Raw genomic sequence first — 18,708 nt, forward strand, 5'->3', positions numbered from 1 at the left:
TTGGTGCTATTGTTTGTTTTTTAATATGATGGACTGAACACAGGAGGTATCTGACTAAGCAAAGATTAATCTGATCCCATTTCTACCTGTCTCTACTGTTTCAACTGTAATTGTCAGGATATATATTTATTCCAGCTCTCATAGGGCAAAGGAATGACTCAGACTTGTCAAATGTTCTTTGACTTGATAAACAATTTGAAGTTCACAATTTTCTTACAAATAAAACTATAATGACAAACATGAACAGCTGTGCTTATTTATGAGACATGATTTTTTTTAATGTGTTCACATTTAGACAGTGTGCATCTGTATGCTGAAACTGTAATGGTGAACCTGAGGTGATGGTCAACACAAGGCAAATATATATAAATATAAAACAATACTGAAGTAATGTCTTTACCCTGTGCAGCGTGTGGACGCTGTGCACACAATCACCTTAATCACTGTAGTAAACGTGCACCGCTAGCTCACGTGACTGACTGTCTCCATGGTTACATCGTATATTATTAGCTATGCAAACAGCTTCCAAAGATACCGCCATAGCTCTGCAGCTGTAACACTTTCATGCTTTACAAATCATTTCACGTTTTTGATAGTTATAGACAGTTATAGACATATATACAGAATATGTTTTTAAAGTCATGCTAGGCTGTTGCTATGGTGGTTGCTGTGGACTAGAGTGGACCGCGCGTCCGATTCCTGTTGTTAGCTGTCCGCCGTAGGAAGCCTGCGTTCCGTTTAGAAGTAGCGCCAGTCTGCCGTAACTCGAACTCAAACCCGCTTTGTTCTGTAATTAAAGGGCTTTTACAGCCGTTCATGACACACACGCACACACACATAAAGCACTTTGCCTCACCATGAGAATGCAACTTTACTAAAACCTTTAAAGTGTCTGATATAGGATAGAAAAATGAAGCAACCAGAGATTTAATGATGAAGACTCTGGGTTCTGTAGTTCACGTTTTACAGTCCTGAAGGACTCACTTCAAATAATTTATTGAAGAGGAGTTTAGAATGCACTTTACATTTAGACTGTTGCTGTTTAATTTTTTACATTGTTACTGTGTTATGTCATGATAAGGTTCACCTGCTGGGGGTTTGATGGATCAGCTGGACAATACAGTCAAAGACAGACTTCATCCATCATGTGCAAAAATCCTAGTTGGATTTTTGTTTTCACTCATGTTTTAGAACCAAATATTGAAAGCATTTCTGACAGACTGGACACCTGGTCAGGCTGTACATTACCTTTCACTCAAGCATCCCAGGACAGAGCCCTGCCCCACCATGAGCCTGGGTGGATACGTGGTTATAATATAAAATGACTGATACTAAATATGAATATTTCATGAAAATCAAATTATAATATGAATTCCTAGGTGTTTTTTATATCCAGCAAAAGATTGATTACATATGTCTGAATTGCTAACCCTAACCCTAGCTCAACAGACCACAATGCCCTGGACTGTCACTATTATTACATGCTGTGAACAGAAGTAGCTTTGATCACAATTTATGTTGTAAAAGAGAAGGAATATTGAAAAAAAGATCAACATTGTGATATTATTGACCAGAAACTTGCTTGCCAGACTCTCACAGCACAGGATCAGACTCACTGTGCATGACGGCTCAGGCCAATAATGTTTGTCAGTTGTTTAGTACTTCTGTACAGTTAGGGTCACTGTCTCTGTGTCAGTATAATTAATATGCAGAAAACACTAAAAGTTGATTGTCTTCCAATATTCTAGCATAATAAAAAACTTTGACTTTGTTAGTACATATTGTTACAGTCCTAATGCCAGTATGATTCTTCATAATGCCTGCTTTGAAATACTGAACTTTAAAATTGACCTGATGAAAGATAATTTACAGTTGGAGTCTGTCAGGATAATTCTGACTGTAAGATCACTGTATTAATCTGAATCCTTCTGAAATGTGCTGTGAATGAATGCTGATGCAATTCACTGTGTGAAAGCTGTTAATAAAATGAATCTGTGACACATGCAACACATTCACAGAGGAAGAGGACACAAAGGGAGGACACGTAGAGGCTGTGTTAAAGTCAGAAATCCAAATCTTTAGTCAAAAACAGGCGGCGGTTACAAACAGGAAGACAAGCAGTCCATTAAACAGTCTACAGGGTCAAACATGCAGAGAATTCAAACAGCAGTAAAAAATAACTGAACACTGAAAAACTTAAAGCAATGTGTGACGCAATAAAAGGAAGCAGCGCAGTATATTCACTGAATTACAAAATTACAAAAGAGAAAAACGACGATTTCTAAGGTTTGTTTTCTAAATGCAGGCAGAGTGTGGCTGGTAAAGATGGAAACATACAGAATGTAAACTGTGTGAGTTTGGTGAACTTTGTTAGTAACAAATGAGGTAAAAAAAACCAACACAAAACAGACAAAACACAGAAAGAGGCTCTCAGTATTCATTAATAATTAGAAAGCATATAAACATTCTGGTCGTGGATTTTTACAGTCTTAGTTCCGCTCGCTGTCATCACTATAATCATCATGATCAATGGCGAGATCATTAGGTGGGCGGGACTGTCTCTGTTGATGTCACCATGAAGGAACAGCATCTGGCACGTGTTGGTGAAACAGCCCAGTACTGGTTTAGTTTCCTCTCCAGCTGTTGGACATTTGACACTTCAACATTAAGGGGAAGAAGAAGAAACAGTGTTAGGTCAGGTGACCACATGGTTTCTAAAAAAACTGACAGGAAGTAACCAGGCCGTTAGAAATGGATATCATGTGTTTATAGTTACTGTATGTTAGGTAACTCTACTTACCAAAAGCAAAGCTGCTGAATGTTGCAGGAACATGCCCATGTGTGGTGGTCATTCAGTGCTGCTCCGGCAGGTTAGACAGTCCAAGACTGATATCCTGCCCATCTAAGAGCTTGAAAACACACATGCAAAGATTTAATTGTATTACAGTCAAAGTTGGATGTTCGTTTTTGTCCTTTAGAAATGTTTGTGTATTTGAAAGCACTAACATTTAGGGATGACTCGGATTGTCTCTCTATCTCCTTTAAAGGGGAGACAAGTGTGTCCACTGATCCACGTCACTTTACCTGGATGATGACTCCTCTCTCCCTCACCCAGAAACACTCCTAAAATAACCAAGCAAATAAATAATACCGAAGATTTACTCACATTTCAAAAACATCAAAAACATCTCCCTTTGATTCCATTACTCCATTCCTGCTGAACATCAGGCAACAAATGTCCCAGTAAATCACAGTAAAATGTAAAGCACATGTTTTCTCTGCTTTGTCTAACCTCTGCAGAGCCCCTCTGTCAAGAAAAACATATCTTTAAGCATAAAATAAATATACATTTCATAACACGTCACTGGACAAACCTCGGTCAGTTGATTTCCTCTGTGCAGTGCAGACGAGCATCAGTCAGCAAGTCAAGGTGGTGAGATGGACTCGTGCCCTTGGTGACTCTGCTAGTTCTTCTGCTTCTGATGAAACACCACCGTCTCTCCACACCGTCACCATCTGTGAGCACAAACTGAAGCTCTGCTCTGCCAGCATGTAGGAAATCACATATCACACACACAAGGGTGAAGAAACATTAGAGCTCAACTTTGGATACTTTAGATCTAAAAATCAAAGTAGCTCTTAGTTTCAGCAATCAGTGAACAGACACAATGATACCAAACTGATTCTGTATGAATACAATATGGTATTTTCAATACAGGTGTCAAATTAATGTATTAAAACTAATACAGATATATGTATATATATATTTGATAAATTAGTTTGCTAAATTAGAACATACATATATATATATATATATATATATATATATATATATATATATATATATATATATATATATATATATATATATATATATATATATATATATATATGTACACATTATTTAACAATTGCAACTGAAAGAAACTAAATATTGAACAAAAATATATTGTCACATTCTGCATTCTCTAATACAAATTTCACAAAGTAAATTTTTGATTAACAGAAAAAATATGAATTACAAAAAATAATTGTATATTATTAAAATATTATGCAACCGTGACCAAAGTCAGAATCATCATTACAGTATTGTGGACTTACTGCTTGGGTAATAGTGATAAACTTCAGGGGAGATAATTGATGACAGAAAACTGTAAACAACACTCTGAAGTCTGAAGCTGCTTTTCTTGTTTCTGTGACCTCAGCACGCTGACAGACTTGAAGTTGCTAAAGATTTCAAAAAGTGATAATTATAGGGAAGAAACTTCTCTTTTTCATCCGTTTAATCAAACATTTGATGCCTCAGCTGTCTCAGTCCTATAGCATTCTGCAACTACAACTAACCTGAGGAGGCTTGGATTTGGCTGCAGGTGCCCCTGTACATCCTTCTCAGCAGCACACATGTGGGTACCATTTAATCACACTTCGTCCTGAGCTTTGCTTCATCACAAGACTAAAGGTGGCATCCCGTGTCACGGTCTTATCATCATCCAACTGGAGAAGAAACATTTATGGTCATCCTGGTTTTGTTTTCTGATTCTGCAAAAAGACTGAGGACAACAAAGCCCAGAGAACAAGAGATACACAACATCCAACATTCAGACTCAACAGCCTCCATAAATGAAGAGCACCAGGTTGGTCCAGTTATACTAGATATAAGCATAATTCACATTACTGTGTATGAATAATAATCAAGAGACAAACTTTGAAGATGCAGAGCATGATGTCCCATCATCAGACTGTAAACAAATATCCACCAGGCTTCTTTGTTGGCAGAGGTGATGATTCTCCCATCAGGGATCAGTAGCGTGTATTAACATGTGGTATAAGCAGCAGTCACTGAAATATTACTGTTTCAGATAAGAAATCTAGCACATAAAAGCCAGGGTGGGAGGGATCTCTATAAACTGACTTACCTCTGCAAGTGTGAGGCTGTTCCTCCAGCTTCAACAAAATTATAACTCTCCAGTCACAGACAAACAAAGAAACTCCAGCTGGGAGATAGAAAACACTGTCTGGGTCTTGCTGGATGTTGCTGGTCAGAGTCTCACATTAGCAGAGTGCTGCTTGGTCCCACTGACCCATGTGGACAGTGACTGTGGAGAACTGTTCTGGAAAATGGAAAAGAGAATTAAAATGACAAAAAGCCAAACAGGCTTTCCACAAAGACTCTCTTGGAATCAGCAATCAAAAAATCATTGGTTCATATTACAATTAAATATGAACAGGCTCCTTAAATGTAAGCAGTTAAGATCTGATTTGATTTACATCCTTCACACAGCACATGTGTCCAGGCTGTCAGGTAAACATAGAATTAATCTCAGGTAACATGACTCACAGTAGAGATTCAGTAAGAAAGATTGCTAGCTCTAATATTATTACCACACCAACAGCTCAGATTTCTAGAAGTATTTAAACAAATGTCAGTCTATCCATTCATTTTCTTCTGAATATTCAATTCATGTTCACAGGGGGGGTCTCGTGGAATTTTGTAAAGTCTGCAACACAGAAAGAGCTGTGATCAAGCTATTTATTACTGCGCGCAGGAGAGCCAACACACATCAAACATCACAGTTCACAGTCATGCCAGCTCTGCCACAGAAGTCGTGCTCCTACATCTTTATGCATTCCAAGGAAGAGGAAGTTACAAACTGATCATACCACACTTCACACGCCTCGCTATGAAACCTAACGGATCAATGGTTACGCTGTTTTGTGCCCTTGGCCTTATCAGCACCTGTAAAGGGAGTTGTTTTCTCAAACTGCTGATGCTGAAGTAAGTTCATCTAGTTTTAGAAACTTTCACTGATCAGTCTATAACAGTGTCACAAATAAGCATATGCATAAGCACTTAAATACTTTAAATGAGAATAATAGAACATTTCTATTACAGGAGCCAGAGCCTGTCCCAGTAGTCATAGGCAGAGCACACCTGGACAGGTACCAGTCTGTCAGAGGACTAACAGAGAGACAGACATCAGAGTAACAAATCTATTTAAAATTAATGTAAGCTTGCTACAGCTGTATGTATGAGCATGTGTTTCTGTGCTCTCAGGAACCTGGAATTCATTTTTAGTCTACTTTAAACAGACCTCACAAAAGGCTGATGTGGCTAGGTCAGTAGTCTGATTTAAGTACGATGCCTTTGGCCAGGGATTAATCTGCACTGCAGTCTTACATATTATCCCCACACCTGAATCAAAAATATTGATATTTACATATAACATTTCAGCTGATGCAGCCTGACTCAATCCTAGATGTTCAGCACACACAGAGACACAGAGGTACTGTTTAAAGTTTAGTGTTAACCTGAGTCACTGATCATTTACAGTATTACAGAGTCTGGCAGTCTTTGCATGATGTCCACGTCACTGTAAGTTTCTAGCTGACTCTCAAGTGTGACAGGTGTGCCAGCAGGAAAGAGTCATAATAACCTGCATCCTGAGGTTTGTCATGCAGGATTAAAAGAGCCAGGCTTTGTTCACACAGCTAGGATTGTATTTTACACTGACCCTGGGTCAGTATAAGTATCATACAGTTTAAACGAAGCACTGAAACTTGCACATATTTATTACAGATGCATTGAAGCTAATCGAGATATTTACTGTCAATCTGTGGCTGCGATTAATCACTTTACTGGAAACTTTATTAACTAGTAACTTCATCAGTCATGACAGAAGCTAATATTTCTGTCCCAACATCGTTTAAACAGTAACAGCTTTACTACAATATAAGCTAACGTTTACACCGTAACTTTAAGCTAGCACCATAAAGACGGTAAAACACGTAATAATATCTACAAATGCATCTTAAAGCTGTTATATTAGCACTCGGTGTATTACTAACATAAGCACATTAACATTATTGACACTCGCTGACTTTTAATAGTCCTTCTATAAATGCTGTCCGGTTAAATGGTCTTACCTGTAACACTGCTGTATCCACCGGATTCCAGCCAGAGTGGATTCTGGAGTCTTCCACGCTCCTGTCAGTGATCCTCCATCTGGATGGATGATAACAACCTTCTGAACAATCTAGCAGGTGGATGGCCCACATCTATGGGACTGATTTCTGCTAATAACGCCCATTGTATGGACTGATAACAGCCGAAGCGGGTGAATAAAGTCACCGTGTCGCTAGCTGTGCCATTACCCAGCATACACCTCTCCCTCCATAAATGCAATAAACGATGCAAAAGTAATGGCCTATAATTAATTTATCTGCTGTATCTGCTGTTTCTCAGGTAGTTGTTTACATTATATAATATATTGTGTTCAGTACACGTCACTACAATGTGATTTTGGAAATGTATAAATATACGAACAACAGGCTCTTCCGCGGAAATCTCTTGTCGTCGATAAACAACGATTAGGGAGCAGCATAGTATTCAATAGGAGGACCCTGCACGTCAATTCTCGACGCCAGGGGGGTACCCTTCGCGTCGATAAGTGAAGCAGAGGGAGCCTGACCATGCGTCACACATTTGACGAGTTGGGAGTGAGAACGTGTTGGTTCATCAGTCATCATGACCTCACAGCCCATTGTTCACCAGTGGTCCTAGTTTCAGTAATTATGCAAATATAGTGCTTATTAGGTTGGAGAAACCTGCAGTCAGGTGAGACTGAAGAAGTCATTTGGATGAGTGACGAAATGTTTCTCCCACTGAAAATGCTAGGTTCAGGTGAACAAATTCAACTGACAATTTAAAAAAAAGACAATAACTAAATAAAAACTAATGAAAGAGGGGAAAAAAATGATGAAATGTATTGACATGTCAACGAATAAAAACAAGCTAAAAATGTTCTGAAGACATGAGATCCAGTCAGAATTTCTTAAGTTGTGTAGAAAGGCGGACAAGTTTGAAATGAATGTAATCAGAAGTAATGTCTTGGTTTAGTATGTTTAGACGCATAGATGTGCATGTTCTACTCTCAACAAACAGGGTGGGAAGGGTGAGCCTCCTGTGGTTCCTGTTTCTCATAAAATGCCAACTCTTGGGAGGAAAAGAAGATTAACAATATGAACACACATAGCACTTGATGTCAAGAAAAATAAGAGGCTTTGTAAACTGTGTGGAGCAACTCTCAACTGAATCAACTAAAATAACTTATATGCCTAAATTATGACTTAAACTTAAAGTTTGATGTGTGCCATCTGGCTTCATAGATAGATAAAGTTGGGTATTTTCTGCACAGGAATGAAAATGCATATCCCGTTTAATGATACTGCCTAAGGCAGGGGTGCCCAATCCCAGTCCTCGAGAGCTACTGTCCTGCAGCTTTTAGATGCATCCCTACTCCAACACAGCTGAATCAAATGGTTTGATTGCCTCTTCAGCATGCCATCAAGTTTGGCAAATGCCTGATAACAAGCCATTCATTTGATTCAGGTGTGTCGGAACAAGGATCCATCTAAAAGCTGCAGGACAGTAGCTCTCGAGGACTGGGATTGGGCACCCCTGGCCTAAGGGAAGCATACACATAGAATTGGCCCCAGGACAGAACCCTGTGCAACTCCATTATTAACCTTGGTGTGTGAAGAAGACTTTTTGGCATTTTTGTAACTGAACATTCCTAAAGGCATACATGTAACAAGTACTGTTTTGTCACTATCAGCTTGGGCAAAGACAATTGCCATTACAGCAATAAAAGGGGAAGACAACTCAATAGAGATTTACTTGACACACGGCAAGGCAGATGGGCTGGGCAGGGGAACTCTGAAAGACAAAAGCACAAATGGAGACATGATAGACAGATCAGAAGACAGACATACAAAAGGGATCTAACTAAAGAAAACCCACAAGCCCCAGTAACTGAAATTAACAATAACTGAAGACTTAACAATGGAACATACAAATGAAGATCAAGACTTGAATAATGAGGGTAGAAAATAAATGATAGATAAAATGTGTTTAGAGGTTTTATTTTTCTCATGTTGTGTATAGGTTCACCAACACCAAGAAAATGTATTTACCTCAGGGAATTCTCTTCATTCATTCTGATCGGGATCTACATTCCACCTCAAGCCTGGGTGTCAAAGGATAAAATACAGCTCGCTGACCAGATAACAAACATGGAGAAAAAAAACCACCCAGCCTCCCTCATCATTATTCTAGCACAAATCTCTACAGCACAAACCTGTAGAGACAATACTAAACAATACGATATAATTATTTACTAATGCTTAATAGTGTGACATTCTTAAAAAGTGTGACCAGTGAGTCTGAAAATATTAACTTTCCAGAGGAATAAAACATGGAACAAAACTTAAACATAAAACATTTTTCAAATCTAAAAACATTGTGAGATCTGAACATACATGTGATTGTCGAGTATTAGTAGAGCAATGCTTAAGAAATGCATTAGATTTGTCAAATGATTTAGTAATAAAGAAAATCTTTTATGAACATTCACTTGTTCATAGTACTTTCACCTCGAGAAATTACCTCTTTTTAGCCTCTTGATTTTGGTGAATTTTAAAGGGTTTAGGTGAGTCTGTGGCCATTTTGACTCATTAATCTTTTAGAACCAGTTAGAATGAAATGGTTGAAAAAGATGTATGGGTCAGGGATTCATTAAATGTGTTCCTTGGTAGCTCTAATAGCATACCGTGGAACTGTAGAGAAGCTAACAATAACAACAGAGGAAAATGACTTGACATGGCAGATGGCTACTAAGCTGGGAAAGCTCCGGTTTAAATTTGGAAACATTCCACACAAATCTTGGTTATGTAAAACACTCTCCTCTCCGGGAATTAAATCAAACAGAAAGTACTCTTTGAGTTTCACTCTTCTCCGATTATGAATGAAGAGCAACTGCAGGAGATTTTTATGTGAACTACGCTCACACATTTTCAGATCAAATGAACTCATCAAGCCCACATAACTAAGCTCTAAGTAGAGATAGTATTCTGAGCCTTCGAAATTTACTTGTGCAGTTTAATCATATGTCTTATGCGCATCCATGCATATGTTACACACCAAGCAATCTCCAAGCTTTTATTCATGCAGCTATTCGTGCATCTACATATCTTTTGGCAATTACTTCTTTTTGTTTATATAGCCATATCTTTCATTTATTGCCATTTTTAAGTGTTAAAATGAACAAAAAGGTCTTGAAATGCACACTCTCTAATTTATAAATCATTTTCAAACTCAGCTGCCACACCTCATGAATAAAAATGTGATGTTAGGATGGATGACAGAGACAGCTTGACAATGTTGTTTAACTCACTGCATTTTTAATGCAGAAATTTCTGGTTTGAGCCTATACATAAATTATAAGATTCATCTATCATACATAAAGGAAATGATTGAGCAAAGGAAACTATAATTGCATCTTGTGTGACTGGGCAAAGGCTGAAACTGATGTGATGTATGTGTTTAAAGTGAGCCAGTGGAGGAGAAAAGAACTCCAAAGGCCATCCCCAAAATGTCAACCAGCTTGGCTCACTGATGAAAGATAATGAGGAGATGGAGAATATGGACCTGGCTAAACAAAAAGGCGATGGAATTAGTAAACTGCAGTTGTGGAGAGAAGAAAAGTGAAAGTGTGGTTGGGTTGATGGCTAAATCGGTATGTATTTTTCACTTGCATAAATGAGATAAAAAATGATATGGCAATATAGCTACATTTACTATGGAATACCACTTGTCAAGTCATCGTGCATGGTACAGCAAAGATGGTCATCCAGTTCTGAGCTTTATAAAATATGGCTTAAATCGCTTTCCGAATAAGGTCCTTATGCATAATTATGTGTTTTTGTAGTGAGAAAGAAAGACAAAGAAGCAGGAGAAAGTCAGACTGAGGAAACTGAAACAATAGTGGGGAAGCCAAAAGTAATACAGCTTGAGTGATGACACTGATGTCAGAACATTTCATTTTATGAACACACACACACACACACACACACACACACACACACACACGATATATCAACCCAATGTATTACAACTACCACTGCTGCTACTACTACTACTAATAATAATAGTAATGATAATAGCTGTAAAACTAGTATTCAGTTTACACATGTGTATTTAGGTTTTCCTAAGCACCCAGGCCTTTATCAATTGTTTGCACAGATAAAATGAAACAGAGTAAAGAAAATTTCTTCAAAGTCTTCAAATAAAACATTCCTCTGCAGATGATCTGTTAGCTGTTTTACAACTACTCTTTCAAGAATTTTTGAAATAAGGTTGGAGATTGGCCTATAATTAGGTAAGACAGCCGGGTCAAGTGATGGATAAGTAGTAGATTAATTACTGTCACCTTAAAGGCCTGTTTTACATAGCTCATTAATAGAAATCAATTGATCACATTTAAGATTAAGCATCAATTGATCGTAGGACTTCTTTTAGTATCCTTGCAGAATGCGGTCTAAGAGACACACTGATGGTTTGGAGGAAGTTATTATTTAAGTTAACTCAAAAAGATCAATTGGAGAGAAAGAATATGTCATGGTCCTTGTGTTCATTATTATTATTATTATTATTATTATTATTATTATTATTATTGTTATTGTGAGAACAAAGGAAAATTGCTTCATTATTACAATATATTTCATAGCCTTGCCAATAGCATTAATCACACAGCTTATAGCTTTAAGTTGGCCTTGAAACATTTAAACATACTGACACCATATTAATCTCTCACAGGTGCAGTCATAACCATTTTATATTGTTATATCTTTACACACATTGCAGCTCCATGGTCTTAAAGAGTTGAAGCTTTCCCAGGTAAATAAAGGTCACAAGCTTCATTCAGCGCTATGTCTGGGTGATACATTGGTAAGGAAATGGGGAGCTTAAGAAAGATTGCACACATGCTTACAAAACACATATATACATTACATATAACCTAGAAACAGATTTAAGAAGAGGCCTGAAGGCACTCAGTTAACATACTGCACTGGAGCTTCTGTCTTGACAACAGGTGACGAGTGGAGAAGACCAGCCCCTGGAGACCACAGAGGCCTGAGTTTATTGCCTTCTTTGGAAGAAGATGCCAAAAGGGGAACTCCTGCGTCTGCAGTTAATTCTTAAAATACATAAATGTTCTGTACATGCAAATTATGTTCTTGTAAACGCAAGAGGGGGCGTCATAATACTCTGATGATATAAAAGCAATCTGAAGTATAATTTTGGCGAAGACCCTTGCTGATGTATGCAGTGATTGTCTTCCCGCGCGTGAACTTCAATAAAGATTGCTTTGACCCAAATCTTCTGGACTGTCCTGGTTTTGTACTCTCCACCAATTTCGGACCCGTAACAATTGGTGCATTGGCCGGTGTTGGTTGAGGAGAGAGAGTGGCGTTGTGGACGTCCGAGGGGGTCGCACAATCAGGAGGCAGTGATCGATTTGAGTGGACAAAGGGCAGCCCATCTCACAAGGTAGGCACTACCTGTTGAAATATTCCGAAGTGTGCCGAATTGGATGATTGAAATTGATGTCTACTCATTAGATTACTGATGACTGTTTGTGTTCTTAGGTTCTGATGTTGTGTAGTTTATACATTGAAATAAGAAAAGGATAAGTTAAATGCAGTTGGACTGCTGAATAAGAAAAGGTAAAAGTAATGGAAATAGGAAAAAGACAAAGTAAAGTAGTTGGACTACTGCATTTAGGATATAGGTCATTTGAAATCTGTATATGGTAATACAGTCTTAATTGATTATAAAGCTGGGCTTGGACATCATTATAGTAGGTTTGGTGGTTTCATAGGGTGTCTTCAAAAGTAATTAAATTTCTGTAGAACGGAACTCTGGGAGTTCTAAGAAGTGCATTGCTCAGAGGTAACGCTTGCCAAGGTCAAGGACGCTTAGATCTTGTCCTCTTTTGAGGGATAGTCAGTTGGTCACTGTGGAGCCTGGGGCACTCCTGAATAACTAGTGGTTGGACCACTTTGCCGTCCGGGACGGTATTTTGCACTTTTTTGGTCGATAGAAACCGGGTTTCGGGCGTGTAACGTTACAATTATAACTTCGGGGAAGTATAGTTGGTTGCCGCTTTTAAATTATCTTAGATTATTAGTTATTTGACCACGGCCCGGGGCCGAGACTGGTTTTAATTGATTACAAAAAACTCAGGGAGTTCATCGGTTGGACCGTTAAAGTTAAATTTTTCTAAATTCGGTAGGTTGTTCGCTTTAAGGCCTTGTACATATTTGTATATTTTATAAGACGTCTCTGTGTTATAATTTGTTGTTATAATACTTATGTTTGTGCATATTTTCTGTCTGCCACGGGCGCCGCATCAGGCTGGTTATTTTGAGAGTGTGTCTGTGCATATGTAAATTAGGTGCATTTGACTTATTTGAAGTCACATTTCCTGTTTACTGATGAGTGACTACTGACTGCCTGGAGAGCCTGGGTTAAAGACGACTTGTTGGTGTTTTAAGGAAAGAATTACTTTAATTTTTACTTGGTTGCTATTACGTATGTTCTATATGGTGTTTTAAAGAAATAACTTTTATTTTACTTTGTTTATATTATGGTTGTTAAAATTATTGTGCATTGTTCTAGCTTCTATTTTTCTCGTACCGGGACTATTTCACTCTTGATGTACTTCATAGCACTTGCGTTTTGTAGTTTCTTTGTACTTTTAATATTTTAAGTATATAATATAAACTTTACACATACACACATGCCTGATTCTGGCTATTGCTTACTTCAACATACGCCGATAGGTGAGTTTTATGTTGTAACCTGTCGATGTCACCTTGTCTCTTCAGACATTACTTACGGTTTTAAAGTTACCTCAGTGATAGACAGATCAGAAGACAGATTAGTAGACTTTGCATGCAGTTCTGTCGTTATATTTACTGCTATTCGATTGTACTGTAGAGAACATATAAACTTAAGCCCCACTGACGCAGAACGGGACTTTGCTATATTTTGTGCAACGGCATTCAGGGACTTTAACATTCTGTTTGAGTGGCGGGGATAACTCCCTGCCTCATTTAGCTCGCATGTTTGATAACGGCTCTTGTGTGGTTGAATATACATGGACAGGTGACATTGCAAACGTAACCTGTCGTTGTGAAGCTCTGCTTTCAGACGTTCGTTATGGATTTTTGGTAACTGCAGTAATAAGAAACTCGCAACAACTCCTATTAGACTTTACCAATCGCAGTCTGATTATTTTTCGGGCACTGGAATTATACTGTAATCCCTATACTAGTCCCGTTGAGGCGGAACGTGACTTTCCGGACCTTTGTGAGCGCGCTTTTCAGGATTTTGACATTAACTTCCAGTGGACGGGATAGCTCGCATTGTATTTGTGTGTGTAGGACATTGGACTGTCAGTCTTAAAGAGCACACGTACATTTAATGGAGGACACACAAGATGTTGATTTGGAGTCGGTTAGTAGAAATATGACTGGATTCACTTTCAGTCTGGTGTTGACTCCAGTGACATATGGTGACACGTGGTGGGTAGAAACTGAACTGCGGGTTTGCTGTGAGGTTGGTCTTACTGATCATTACTTTAGTATCACTCTTAATTTGACTGAAACAGAATTCCCCCTGCTATTAAATGATTGCCTGCGTTTGGTAACCTCCCTGCGGGAGATTGTAGAACACAATAGCGAGGAGGCCGCAGAACTGTAGAGCTATAGGCCACTGTTGTGTTATAGGCCTATGTTTAATTTCCTGTTATATGTCTAGTTTACAGTTTCGGCTTCATTACATGTGCTGTGCAGCCTAGCAAATGGTAGGAAGTAAATTAATTTTGTTTGCTATTTCTCAGAACACACATAACACTTTGAAAGAGGAAGATGTTCACTTTTGGTTACTGCAGCATAAAACTTATTCCTCTGGGGGAGGGTCTCTACAGGGCGACTCGGGTTTTCCATGGAGAACGGGCAGAAGCGCCTGACGACCCTGTAGATATTGAAGTGGCCACAACTATTACAGAAGCTGAAATTGTCTGGTGGCTGACCACGAGCTTTTCACTATTTAGCACTATAGTAGATTTGTGCGAGGATGTTCAGATTTCCCCAGAGACCTCACAAGATGAAGGACATGGAGAGTGACAGTAATAATGTTAATGTGGTGTTTTAGTAGCCTTGCATTTGCGGAAATAATGTGCTAGTTTGAAATATTGATCAGAAGCTTGTGCATAATTGCTTTAGCTGACAACGTGTGATGTATTATTTGATGACATTTGCTAAAGAGAAGCTTGGTCCCTAGACAGCTAGGGTGTGGTTCCCCTTTGCTCACTGGTGCGTGAATGGCAGTGCATCTGTTTCCTGACAGGCATGCTGAGGTCCCTTGAGGAGTGCAGAAATAGTTTTATTCACATTGTAACACACAAAACCAAACCAAACACACTAACATAACAATGATTAAGTTGAGTGGTAGGTATTTCACTTTTTCTATATTTTACTATGCTGACTGCCTTTGGATAAGGGTTGAATGGCTGCCTTATTATACGAATGATGTCGTGGATCATGAGTTCACTGTGTGTGTGTGTCACCAAGCAGAATTAAAAAGAGGAAGTGACTGTTAGAGCGGACGGACGAGCACTGAGCTGAACTGGGAAGTGCCGGTGGGTGACTGAAAGGGAGGAGCCGACAGCAGCCATTTTGAAGAGGTAAGTGCTGTCTTACAGGAAGACACAAAATGGCTGACAGTTCGGGTACCGGACAGAGACGCTACAAAACATTGAAAGACCAGATGGAGGAGCTGAAAAAGGCCGTAAGAATGGCCTGTACAGGTTCATCTAAAGCAGCTGAGAAGGAGTGTCGAGCCATGGAAGAAGAGGTAAGCAAAATTTTTGAATTACAACACAAAGGTTTAGATGACAGGACACCACTGGACGCCGTGCTTAAAACAGAGGGAGAGAGATGTGAGAAGATACTGAAAAACTTACAGGAGCAATCAGGAGGCCGCTCAGTCAACCGGAAAACAAAAAAGGAAATGACGGCCCTGAAGGCAATGCATGGGAACTGCTGCAAGTGGATGATGATGTGCAGTGCAGTATCGTCCTGGATGAAGGAAAAAGTGGAAGACTATGATCGAGCAAAGGAAGAAGAAATGGCAAGTATAATGAAATTAATGCAGAAATTACAGGAAGATAATGAAAAGTTGGAGGACAAAATGATAAAACTGACGCTAAAAAGCGAAGGAGTGAATAACCCTCACACACCAACAATATATCCGTGGATCACTCAACTTCCCAGTGCCCCGCCACAGCCTGGTGGAGCCGAGGCTCCTCCCCCTTATGTGATGCCGGTAATGACCATAGAAGGAGGACAAGTGCATGGCCCTGGTGGACAAACTGGCATTGCGGTCGGAGGACTCGTAAATGTCCAGTACTCAAGCATGCCCGGGGCAACACAAGCTGAGGAAATGACGGCGGTGGGACAGCAGCACATGGAGAATGCGGGGACACAGACGGCCTGTACCGCAGGTCCAGGTGTGGTATCGTGTCGCCTGGCCCGGACGATGCAGGACTCAGCAGGAGAACCGGCAGCGACGGTGGTGTCTCACACCGAAGCCACACCTGCTGCCCCGACTGAAGAGGTGACTTCACCAGATGAAGAAGAAAGAAGGTCAGAGTTTGCTGAGTTGCCGTTCCACATGGGACAGAGAGTGAGCCAAGCAGGCAAGCAGTTCACACAGAAGAAGGACCTCTGGGACGGGCAAGTTCGTGGGCGTATGCACGAGGACAGAGACGCCCTACTGGCGGTAGTAGACACGTTGACCGCCGCAAAGCAAAAAGCCCTGAAGGAACTTGCGGAGGAGGAAATGAAGGATCTCAAGCCTGGATGGAAAGGGAAGAAAGTACTGAGGAGAGTGATGGAGGAGGACATAAAAGATCGCAAGACCTCATCGGAAGAAGAGGAGGACGAAGAACATGAGGAGACTGAAGGAAAAGGCGCCTGTGAGCAGGATAGAAATCTGGATTTGCGCAGTAGAACAGTGTACAGAGCCCCAGATACAAAACCTAGGCCCATCGTCAAAGGGGAGCGCCAATCCATATTTGACACGTCAAGAAATTCAGGAAAGACTGGGAAGAGCAGAGAAGTGGAATTTGAGGATGAAGCCCCAAGACCAAGCCGTAACTTGCCGCTGATAATGGGACCCAAACATGAACCAATCTACCGAGCATATAAGGTAAGAGATTTGGAAGCATTGGTTAGACAACTGCCACCTATAACAGAAGGAGGAGCAAAATGGCTGAGGAAACTGCACATGCTAACAGAAGGAGACGAGATTGCTATTGGTGACTTCCGTGGGGCCGCCGGAAGAGTGATGCTAGGGGGCGCTCTGGCAGACGTGGAAGCAATCGCAGGAACAACTCTCTACGCGAATAATGTGCCATATTGTGAGGTGCGAAACGCTCTAGCGGACGCAGTGCGTGAAAAGTACCCGACCCCAAACACGGGAGCCATTCCTAAGATAGTCTGGGATCCACAACACACACCTTTAGAGTTTCTAGCAAGGGCCAAAGAGCAGTGGATGTCAGAAACAGGGATACATCCTGGTCAAGAGGGAGAATCAAGAGCGTGGTTCAGAGCGGCGGTGCTGGCAGGGCTGCCTCAGCAGGTGAGAACTGACTTGGAGAAAAATCCAGACTTTGCTGTGGCTGACTCCACCCAATGGGAGAGGCACGTAACACATCGGTTGATGTTGGAAAGGGATGATGTGAACAAGCAAAAAAGGGAGCTGGAAGAAGCGCAGGTGTGGCTGGTGAAGCTACAGCTGGCGGAAGCAAAAGATAAAGCAAACGACAGAAAGAAGGAAAGTAAGGAAGCCACAAAGAAAATGATGGTGGCTAAGTCACAGCCTGATCCCGTGCCTGAGTGGCCAGATCTGGACCCCAACATCTATCCTGATGACCGCTGGCCCGTCAACGCACCAAGGCAGAGCCAACCCGCGGGGAATTGGGGGGTGGCGAGACCATACAGAGGGCGTGGTGGTTACGCCGGGAGAGGACAAAGGGCTCGTGGGCCGGGGAATCCCAGCAACACATCTTGGAATGTCTGTTATAAATGTGGAGCTGACGGACATTGGGCGAGAGACTGCCTGGAACAGCCCCTGAACTACCGTGGGCGAGGCTACCAAACCCAGGCACGTGGAGCTTCCAGAGGAAGAGGTGTATACAGAGGTGGACACCGAGCTCCTAACCCAGGTGCAGCACCACTCGCCCAGTATCCAGTCGCAGACTGGGGCTGGGAAGAGCAGTATTGACGGGGCCCTGAGAAACCGGACGGTGTGGGAATGGCAGATCCCATGCTGTCAATGACTGTGGAAGGAACACCACTGACCTTCCTGGTGGACACTGGAGCGACCTACTCCACGCTTATATCCACACCAAACAGTGCAACCATCTCTGACCACACTGTGAGCGTGGTTGGTTTCTCCGGGGTTCCAATGACTCTGCCATTAACTGATCCAGCACTGACTGAGCTGGGAAAACAGACTTTGAAGCACAGATATGTGGTGTCGCCGCAGGTACCAGTAAATCTCATGGGCAGGGATCTGCTCGTGAAGCTAGGAGCTACTATCACCTGTTCCGCAGATGGCCTGACGGTTACTTTGCCAGGCGGAAACCAGTTCCCGTGCCTGGGGACACTCACAAAGACTCAATATCTGATACGAGACTGTGAACAAGCTACAGCTGACATCTACTGGGGGAGGCTGGTGGAAGACGGCATTCTGAGACAATATGAGCTGTGGAGACCCTGGATAATGAGCCTGGCCGT

At 40.9% G+C, this 18,708-nt stretch overlaps 2 long non-coding RNA genes across 3 annotated transcripts; both read right to left on the reverse strand.

Annotated features, from left to right (window-relative positions):
- Positions 1-2,068: 2,068 nt before the first annotated feature.
- On the reverse strand, positions 2,069-3,515 carry LOC134615709 (uncharacterized). 2 transcript variants are annotated; one of them, XR_010091326.1, is made up of 4 exons: positions 3,375-3,515; positions 3,007-3,123; positions 2,801-2,902; positions 2,069-2,657 (listed from the first exon to the last, which is right to left on the reverse strand). It is a non-coding gene; the product is annotated as an uncharacterized LOC134615709 (long non-coding RNA). The 2 variants fall into 2 exon arrangements; XR_010091325.1 differs by having other exon boundaries at positions 2,801-2,909.
- A 576-nt stretch (positions 3,516-4,091) lies between these two features.
- On the reverse strand, positions 4,092-7,150 carry LOC134615710 (uncharacterized). The gene is made up of 3 exons (XR_010091327.1): positions 6,925-7,150; positions 4,345-5,111; positions 4,092-4,227 (listed from the first exon to the last, which is right to left on the reverse strand). It is a non-coding gene; the product is annotated as an uncharacterized LOC134615710 (long non-coding RNA).
- Between the last annotated feature and the right edge of the window lie 11,558 nt (positions 7,151-18,708).

This window comes from Pelmatolapia mariae, linkage group LG17 (assembly GCF_036321145.2).
Source record: "Pelmatolapia mariae isolate MD_Pm_ZW linkage group LG17, Pm_UMD_F_2, whole genome shotgun sequence".
Taxonomy (NCBI): domain Eukaryota; kingdom Metazoa; phylum Chordata; class Actinopteri; order Cichliformes; family Cichlidae; genus Pelmatolapia; species Pelmatolapia mariae.